We start from the raw sequence: 10,790 nt of genomic DNA, 5'->3' as shown, positions 1-10,790 counted from the left end.
CAAATATTTTATACCTTAGATTACGGCATACCTCTTCTAAGTTACAAAATAGTTTGTTGGGTCCTAGCCTTAATATTTCATATTGGGTGTCATATTAAGGACTTTAAATCAACTATCTTGAATATCTCCCAAAAGATGTCTGTAATAGACACCTATGATCTTCCCAAATCTAGTGAAACAAGGTTTCCTAATGAAGGTGATGTCCCATGGATATCATACTTCTTTCTCCTCCTCCAATTATTCTCCCCAACCCACAAGTTCTTGAAAAGTTTAAGGTCACTCAGGCCCTATTGGCAAGGCAAGGTCTAGGTGTGGTCACGTCTTGGAGATGTAGTCACATATTGACAAGCCGGGAGAGTTGGGTGTCGAAGTCTTAAGAAAGTTGGTGGTTCAACTACTTTCTAAGTCACATAGTGAGTTCTTTTGGAACACCTATGAAACAGACTATGACAAGACCCTTAATGATCTTATCTGTTTGCTAAGATCAACTTCCTAAAAACTTTATGGACATTGACAATAGTGACATTGGATATCTAGTAAAGCATTCTCTTCCCAATGGAAAGGGATCGGCCATAGTCAACTCGGTTGACCGAATGGTAAAGAGAAAAGCTAAGTCTGTGATAGTCTCGTGTACCATTATCAAAGGGTCCATATGTTTATATTGCCAAAGGAAGGGGCATTGGTTGCGAAGCTGCCAAATTTACCTAAGGATGTTAAAGTCAATAACTTTGACTCTACTTCAGGTAAATTCCATTATCTAACTCTGTTAAGTTTCTATTCTGAGATTCTTGATACATGATGTGACTGGGTCACATGGTGATGTTTTAAGAATCAAAGAAAAGTGGAGAAACTTAAAGAAAGAATATGCTGAATCTGATCGCATAGATGGATTTCTATCGTATAGTTTGAAAAATCAGATTCTTGAGCTACTTCTTAGGAGTTATGAGATATTGCTTAAGGAATAGATAACAACAAGTTTTCATATGGATTGTAAGGATAAGTTTTTCCGCAAAGTTTTAAAATAAAAGAAAAAATTTTGATTTTATTTATTTTAAAATATCCTTACAATGGCATTTGAGGAAAAATTGTTGCTTATATGATTCCATTAAGAGCAAGAGTGGAAATATGAAATTGATTCTTTCATTTGTGGTAATGTCTAGATTTACCAAATAAGGAAAGATTCTCATCACCCAAGTTTCAATTGGACCGGAACTTGGAATCATGCAAGTTGTATAGCATGATGAATGAGAACTTTCAAGTTTTGGAAAATTAAGACTAATTACTTGTTCACATGGATGTGTGAGTCAAGTAAAGGACTAAGGGATCGAGTACACATTCTTGTGCACTGGTCAAGTCCACCACAAAAAGATTGATAAAACTATTCGTCATAGTTTACTAAAGCACAGTAAATATGATTATACTTACAAGCTTAAGTGTAATTCTGAGACATTGGAAAAAGGTTCCAATGTATGGCAGAGCGAATAAGAAGAATCAATTTAGGCAGAAGGATAAAAGTTTCTCAAATCTGAAAACATGGGAGAGTACTTTAGTATCAGCTTTTGTGATCATCTTAATGATTAAGAAACCATAGCACAATTAGTTCTCTAAGGAAATCTTAGTGCATTCTTATGACTAAGAAGAGGGATCTTGAATTGTTGAAATGGTTAAATCAAGAAGATGAGTCATACTTTGTTCCAATACAAGTCTTAGAGTCATACTCAAAGATTGTAACTTGGGTGACATGTCTTAAAGAAGGTTTAAAACACTTGTCAAATGTAAGAGTAAAAGTTTTCTACTCTTGTACATTTGAAATTGGTAAGTTGTGATGTTTTGGATAAAACAAAGACCAACTAAGGCCAATTGTGTGAAGTGTTTGTCTTGATTAGAATCCACACTATCTCTTGGATATTTGACAAGGGAGTCTTATAGGTCAAGAGGACAGTGGGAGTCTTAAAGGTCTTGAAAGTCTCAAGGACTAATCAAGAATAAAAACTGAAGTTCTTCACTAGAACACAACTTGAGGTTTATAACCTATCGTGTTGACATATTCTGTGCCCATTCCAGTTAAAGGTGGTTTTGCATATGAGTTCTTAGAGTTCTCAGTTTGTTGCACAACAACTTGGAAGCAATGGCAGGCCCTTGAGCTGCCAGGTGGCAAGAAATTAAGATTGAGTTCAGTCCATATGAGTTTGGGTTTGTCATTATCCTTGTCTTGTGACTATGATTTTGACAATTCACATGGATAAGAACACATACACCAGTAAATCTAAGTGTCATAAGGTTTCTCTCCGATTCATGAAAATGATGGTGAGGAAACACTTTCACTAAGTAGATTTTAGCTAGATAGCAATTGTGATATTTGCATTCTCAAAGTCGTTAGTGGAGCGCGTGTGGTTAACCGGCACACTAACATGGACTTGTGAGAAGTGGCAAAAAGGTCTAAACATTATGATTATGGCATCCCTCTTCATAATTGTTTAGATACACAAGTGTGCTATCTAAGGGAAGGTGTATGATTTTGATAAAGTCTTATCAAAACAATCTAGTATCAGAAATCTGAACTGTGGTAAGAAAGTCAATGAAGTATTGATTTCTAGAAGTCCAGCTGATTTCTGGGTACATGTCAAAGCTAGTGGGAGCATAAGTGTTATGCTAATAATCATCATGTTAGTGGGAGCATGATAATTATGTTAAGTATTGCAAGCTAGCAATGTTAATTATAGAAAACAAAAGGTTTCAATTGGGAAAAGTTGTTTTGCTATAATTAAGGGAGAGGAAATTATACTTCATCTCAAATCTATAAGCTTAGATCGTGAGGTTTTAATCATTTAGTCAAGGATATATATATGAATTTCATGTTGGAATGGCTCAACATAAGGAAATTCTGTATATGGGTCCATTATTTGCGTTCTAAAATTCGATTATGATTACGGCATCCCTTTTCATAATCTGAATTATGAGAGCTTGGCAAATTGAAATGGAAATGTTATAGCAAAAGACTGGTTTAGTCTTTATGTGAGACATCATCAATCGTGTCCCATATGCTTCGGATATAGGATCGATTACATGTGCTATAATCATCCGTTCTAAAATTTTCCAAATGCCTGGGGCATTAAGAAGGGAAAAGGTTTAGAACTGGATATGACTAAAAGGATTAAACAATTGTCGAGGACAATCTAAGGTTTACCAAAGATTGCTTGCTCAAGGACAGTTGGAAGTATAGTGATAATTCTGGAAGGACCATATTAACATAATCTGTAAGGAGGCAACTCTTGTTCAGAAGTGATAGTCAAAATGGAATCTGGAAATGTTTCAAAGTTAGAATTTTCAATCTGTGTAAGATTAAGGAAACTTAATGCAAGAAGGATATTTCCAAGGAGTTGATCTCCTTTGGAATACTCTGTAATGATTGTTGCCAAGTCTTTATGACTTTGTGCATAATCATTACAAGAGGATCAATGCATATAAGTTTGGAATCTGACAGATTCCAGTAAATGGCATGAATTTGGAATTCTTGCATTTGCAGTAAGGATTTGGGAGTGTGAAAATAGAATCGTTGAAGTAATGTTCAATTGATCTAGTTCACAAAGTAAAGATCATAGACAAACATAGTATGCATACTTGGTGTGTGGCATGACTAGTGTTTAGAAAACATAGTGTACATGCTTGGAGCATGGGACAACTATTGTTTTAAATTCAAGAATAAAGTTGATAGCTGAAACAGTATACAATGAATAATGTGTAATCATATGGTGATAAATAAAAGGTGTTTTATTTATGTTCAAAGAGTTGATACCATATTGGATTCAATTATTATTGTGTTTCACTTTGCATGTTTTGACTTCCCGAATAAACTAGGTTATTCTTCTGGAATGACTAAGTTATTCAAACTATCCACAGTCGGTCATATGTTGGAAGTAGATATGAATTAAGACTGTCATGATGGGTTGTAGAGGTCTAAGGTGTTGGACAAGGCTACAACAATCATGAGTGCTCATAAGTTCTGAGTATTGGATTCAACCCGCGCTCATTGGAATCACTTCATGGGTTTTATCACGAGTGATCATGAGACGATAATATCTTATATTCTTCAAACCTAGAGATATGAGTTGTTACTATGAGTTGATAGTACATTGATTGCACGAAACCGCATTTGGTAACTCTGTGCTATAAAACGTGCCTTTGTGTATGATTCAACAAGTAGTAGAACAAGCCATATGAGTCGAATTTTATCCATTCCTTTACCTTCGGGATAAAAGCGATATCTGTGGGCCCCTCGATGATTTGATGATGACAAATGGAAGTGCTCGGCCGGGCCAGGACTGATTTGATTTGTTCAATTAGTCAGTCGTCATAAATCGGAAATCGGGAAACAACAAATGGACAGAGAGAATGATTATAATCCATGTCTCAGTCCATATGATATCTAGAATGGAGGAATATATGATCCCTTATCTAATGGACAAGTCACTGAAAAAGGTCAGAGTTCATCTACAAGGTCAGAGTTCGACAGAAGCTTTTGAGAGCTACGATTGCCAGTTGGTTCCTGAAGTCATACGCAATAATAGTTTTAGACTTATCCAAGTGGGAGACTGTTGGATTAATGTCTAAGTCCATAACTATAATTGGTAAGACTTGACCCGACCCGGCATGGTCCATTTGGGTTGCATACCATCATGCACTTGGATGAGAGAAATAAGACACTTACGGTTATTAATATATTATAAGTTCTAGTATATTAATAATAAGAATAATAAGATTATTTAATTAGTATTGATCAAGAATTAATCTAGGATTAATTAAGTGATCAAAAGAAGACTAATTAAATATATGGGTTGATTGTGTAAATCATCCATACTTGTATAGTGGGCTAATGCTCCATGGATAATCAAGTTGGGCTAAAACCCATAGGATGGTCCATGGATGCTCCATGGTGTATTTGTACCCATGGATCCAAGGAAATGGAAAGTCATGACAATTAGGGTTTGCCCTAGTTGTAACACTATATAAAGATATTATTCTTGGCAAAATGGGCGACTATAATCACACTAGTGTGTGTGAAGAAAGTGCTAGCCGATTTTGATGAGTGTAGAATTCTCTCAAGTCATTCCAAGTGTTTTGATGATTGTGATTCCATTTGAGGTGTCACACTTGGGGCACTAGACACTCAAGCTTCATGAAGACTTTCTTCTCCAAAGAGGTATGTATTCTATCTTGCTATAGTCATTGTGTTTGTATGCTAGATTAGGATAATACCTTGGATATTCTTATTTGCATGTATAATAGAGAAAACATAGATCCAAGGTATTTAGGGTTGCATGTACACTTAGGAGTGTTAGAATGCTCAAAACCCAACAGTGTTACCATAAGGCAAGAAATCAAGATTAAGAAAGTTCAGTCCATATGAGTTTGGATTTGTCGTAAACCTTGGTTTTGGCAAATTCACATGGATAGAACCTCATACACCATAAAATCTAAGTGTAATAAGATTCTCTGCTTCATGAAAATGACTGTGAGGAAATGCTTTCACTAAAAGAGATTTTAAGAAGATAGCGATTGTGAAAATTGTATTCTCAAATTCGGTTATGGTTACAGCATCCCTTTCCATAGTTCGAATTGTGAGATTTGTCAATTAGTTTGAGCATTTGGAACTTAGTAACATAAGTTCTAGATTGTTTAAACACACATATGAGCTATCTAAGGCGAAGGTGTATAAGTTTAAGAAGCTTAGATAAAGGCTTATCGAAGCATCGGGTATTAGAAATATGAATTTCAGAAATTCAATAGGCATTGTTTTCTAGAAGTTCATTTGTTTTCTGAATACATGTCAAAGCTAGTGGGAGCATAAATGTTATGCTTGTATGATAATCATCATGATAGTGGGAGCATAAGTGTTATGCTTGTATGATTATTATGGTAAGTATTGCAAGTTAGCAATATTAATTATAGAAAAACAAAGATTCAATTTGCAATGTTGCATGGGTTGAGAAGTTGTTTTGCTATAATTAAGGGAGAGAATATTATACATCGTTTCAAAATCTAAAGCTTAGATTGAGAAATTTTAATATTTTCAGTCAAAGGATACATTGTATGTTCTTAAAATTTCGATTATGATTACGGCATCCCTCTTCATAGTTCGAATTGTGAGAACATGACACATAAAATATTATGGCAAAAGATTGGTAAAGTATCATATCTTTATGTAAGACATTATGCATCGTGTCCCATACGCTTCGGGTACAGGATCGATTGCAAATGTTATAATATTTGACCATTCTAAAATTTTCCAAATGTCTAGCGCATTAAGTGGGAAAAAGGATTAGAATCAGTTTTGACTAAAATAATCAAACAACTATCAAAGGACGATCCAAAGTTTGCTGAGGATTGGTCGCTTGTGAGTAGTTGGAAGTATGGTATTGGATGGACCATATTGACATTATTATGAATAGATAAGATTCTATTAAGAATGAGTTGTCATATGGCAAATGTGGAAATGTTTCCATATTGGGAGTTGGATATTGAGATTCTGTGTCTAGATTAGAAAACTTTATGCAAGAAGGATGTTCAAAGGAATGTACTTTGAATGTGAGACTTCACATCTATGGAATTGTCTTGTAACAATTTCAAAGAAAGTACTTTGTAATTTCATCAGCCAAGTCTTGGTGACTTTTGTGCTATGACTTTACGAAAGGATCGTTGCGTAAAATGTTAGAATCTAGCATATTCTAGTAGTGGAAGAACCTTGTGTTCTTACACTAATAATGGGGATTGAGGAATTGTGAAATGAGAATCATTGGAAAAGTTTTCAATTGTTCCATTTCACAAAGCATGGACCATAGGAAACAAAGTGTGCATGCTTAGAGCATGGGACAATTGTTGTTGTAATTCAAGAAATGAGTTGATTATCCGAAACATTAAATGATAAATAATGAGTGATAAATATGGTGGATAAATAGAAGTGTTTTAGTTACTCTCACAAGTTTGGGGCCATATAGGATTAAATATTATTGTCATGTTTCAGTTTGCATGTTTTGACTTCCAGAATAACTAAGTTATTCAAACATCCATAGTCGGTCATACATCGGGAGTAGGTATGAATAAAGACTATCATGAATCTGTTTGTAGATTGTCTGAAGTGTTTAGACATGGCACAAGTTTGCTGCAGAGTTCATGAGTGCTTTGATAAGATTAGAGTATTGGATTAAACCCACGCTCACTTGGATCACTTCATGTTTTATCACGAGTGATTAGTGAGACGATAATATTGTATATTCTTGAAACCGAGACATGTGGGTTGTTATTTGTTGGTCGGTTACACATTGATAATAAGTAAACGCACCAGTAACTTGGTGTCATAAAACTTATTGTTGTGTGTGATTCGATCAATAAATGCAAGCGAGCATTTGAGTCGAAGTTTATCCATTCCTTTTACTCAAAGTGGGATAAAAGCGATATATGTGGGCCTCTCGATGATTTAGTGATGACACCTAAGCGCTTGGCCAAGCCAGGACTAAGTTGATGTGTTCAATTGTAGTCTGTTGTCAGTCGTCATAAATCGGAAGTTGGGAAACAGTATAGAGAGAATGATTGAAATTCATGTCTTTTGTCTATGCGATATCTTGAGAATGGAGGAATATATAATCCCTTATCTAAAGGACACGCTATTTGATAAGATCAGAGTTGACAGCGGCTTTTGAAAGCTACGATTGCTGATCAGGTTCTGAAGTCATACGGAAAATAGTTATTAGACTTATCCAAGTGGGAGACTATTGGATTAGTGTCTAAGTCCATAACTATTTTGGTATGTACTTGACCCGATTATGAGCATGGTCCTTTTTGGGTTGCCTTCACCATAACAATATGTGGGATGATTTAAGGAGATAAAGGTTTAAATATGATTTATTAATATATTATGAGAATAATATATTAAAGGAGAAATCATATTGTTTAATTAATATTAGTCAAGAATTAATTGATAATTAATTTTGTGGCTAAAAGAGATTAATTAAACTTAGGGGACTGAAGTTGTAATTATAAGATAATTATAATTGGGCTATGGATCACCTAATAATATATAGGTTGGACGAATTCTATGGGAAGCCCATTAGAAATTGTCCAAGGGATATGTTTGAGGAGTCCATGAGCTACTTAGGGCCTAAGCAGTCAGATTAGGGTTTCCTAGTTGTAAACCCTAATAGCCTACATGTATATAAAGGGCCCCTATGCCCCAAAAACGTGGACAAGTCTTTCATTAGGGTTTCCAGCCGTTTTTGGTGCCTCCCCTTTCTTCTCCTCTTCATCCAAGTTGCATATGGTGTTTGTGACTCCATTAGAGGTGTAGCACTTGAGGCACTAAGCTTTCTAAGGCCAATCCAAGCAAGGAATCGATTGTTATTGCTTTATAACAACCAAAGGTAATTCTATAAACCCTAATTCAGTTTATAATATGTTAGATCTAAGATTATTAGTCTTGGATTCAAAGCATGTACAATAGAGAAACCTAGATCCAAGCATTAGGGTTTGTATGAGCACATATGATTGTTCTTATGCATAAAACCCATCATAGGATTCTAAGCGTACGTCTACGATATTGGAACTAGCATGTAAACATTTCGAAGTGATAAGGATGATTTGAATATATATCATGAATGAGGATCTAATTTCACCTTATTCGGAGTGTAGATAAAAAATGGTGAGAACAAGAAGTGGAGTTGGGAATGCTGATGAAAACAGGAATCAACCACCAGTGATTGAGCAAATACCTGTCGTAGCAGCAACACCTGAGCCAATAACCATGGCTGGTGTGCAAATGATGATTCAAACAATGTTGGATCGTCAGATGGATGAAACTAGGCGGTTGCTTCAACATAATCGTGAAGAACTGTCAATTTGTGTGGAAGAGCCCAAATTAATTGAAGGGCACTCGGAAGGTGGAAACTTCAGTGGGTCTATTGGTCAAGCCAACCGACCGATAGTTAGGCAAGACAACCATGATGGAAGGAATGATGGAATGGGATGCAAGTACAAGGACTTTCTAACTTGCAAACCATCGATCTTCAATGGAAAGGAGGATCCGATTGGGGTTATGGATTGGATCTCAGAAATGGAATTGGCCTTCATGACTTGTGGCTGCAGAGGAAAGTTGCAGACTATCTATGCAGTGCGTCAATTCCGAGGTGGAGCCGTTCGTTGGTGGAACACTCTAGGGAAGACTTTAAGCCCTAATGAGCCACTGCAATTGACATGGGCAAAATTCTTGGTGCAGTTCAAACGCAAGTTTTGTTCAGCCCAAAATTTGTTGGAGTTGGAGAATAAGTTTTTGGCATTGACGAAGGGTAGCATGTCATTTGATGAATACACCATAACTTCACCGATAAGATGGAGTTTGCCTTGCATATCGTCCCAGACGAGTTGACAAAGGTGGACCGGTATGTGAAGGGACTCCCATGGGAGTAAGAGGTGCCAGTACGTCAGGCACATACTCTAGAGGTAGCTATCTAGGCGGCCAAGTCTATTGAGAACATGATTAAGGGGAGAACCACCAACAACGTTGAGGTTGGTGAGAAGAGAAAGTTTGAGGGAACATCTGGTTCCGGTAAGAAAAGCAAATTTTCGAAATCTGATTCGAAAAAGTTTGGTGGAGAAAAAGGAGGCGAAGCGAAATGGTGTGATAAGTGTAAGAAAAAGCACTTTGGGAAATGTAGTGAGGATGTAACCTGCTACAAGTGCGGAAAAATTGGGCATTTTTCCAATGAGTGTCCGAACAACAAAAGTATGTGTTTTGGTTGCAATGAAGAGGGGCACATTTTGAAAGACTGTCCGAAGAAGAAGGAGGCAGCTAAGCCCAACATTCCACCAAAGTCGAAGGTGAGAGCTTTCCAGATGACACTCGAAGCTGCGAAAGATGAAGCTGATGTCGCTTCAGGTACCTTTCTCGTAAACGAATTACCTGCTCAAATTTTGTTTGATTCTGGAGCCAACTACTCCTTTATTTCGCATGAGTTTGGTAGAAAACTAGCTTTGCCTATTGATATGCTAGATAATGCTTTATTAGTCGAAGTTGCTAGTGGCAAGTTTGTACCTGTTAGCCATCGTATGAAAGACATCTTGATCGACCTTAATGGGAATAAGTTTCACGAGGAATTATTGCCTATCGAAATTAATGGTTTCGACATCGTGTTGGGAATGGATTGGCTTAGCGCCAATGATGCCGAAATATTGTGCAAGAAGAAGATAGTTAAAGTAAACCCGCCTAGGAAAGATTCGTTTATGGTGTATGGGGACAAACGCAAAGTAAATTCTGGAATCATTTCTCTAATGAAAGCCATGAAGTGTTTGTCCAAGAGATGTACATCATATTTAGCATTCGTTATCGATGCTAAGAAGGAAACAAAGGTGATGCAGAGTATTCCAGTGGTGTGTGATTATCCGGAAGTATTTCCCAAAGATCTTCCTGGATTACCGCCTGATCGACAAGTGGAATTACGTATTGACTTGTTACAAGGAACCACGCCAATAGCATAAGCACCTTACCGACTAGCACCGACGGAGATGAAGGAGCTAATGATGCAACTTCAGGAGTTATTGGACAAAGGTTTCATTAGACCTAGTTCATCGCCCTGGGGAGCTCCGGTGTTATTCATGAAGAAGAAAGATGGAAGTATGAGATTGTGCATCGATTACAGAGAGTTGAACAAGGCAACAATGAAGAATAGATATCCATTGCCAAGGATTGATGACCTATTTGATCAATTGCAAGGTTCGAGCTATTTCTCGAAGATCGATCTAAG

The sequence above is a fragment of the Lactuca serriola genome, chromosome 9 (assembly GCF_051521515.1).
Source record: "Lactuca serriola cultivar US96UC23 chromosome 9, Lser_US96UC23_V15, whole genome shotgun sequence".
Taxonomy (NCBI): Eukaryota; Viridiplantae; Streptophyta; class Magnoliopsida; order Asterales; family Asteraceae; genus Lactuca; species Lactuca serriola.
Note: the sequence above shows the minus strand (reverse complement) of the source record.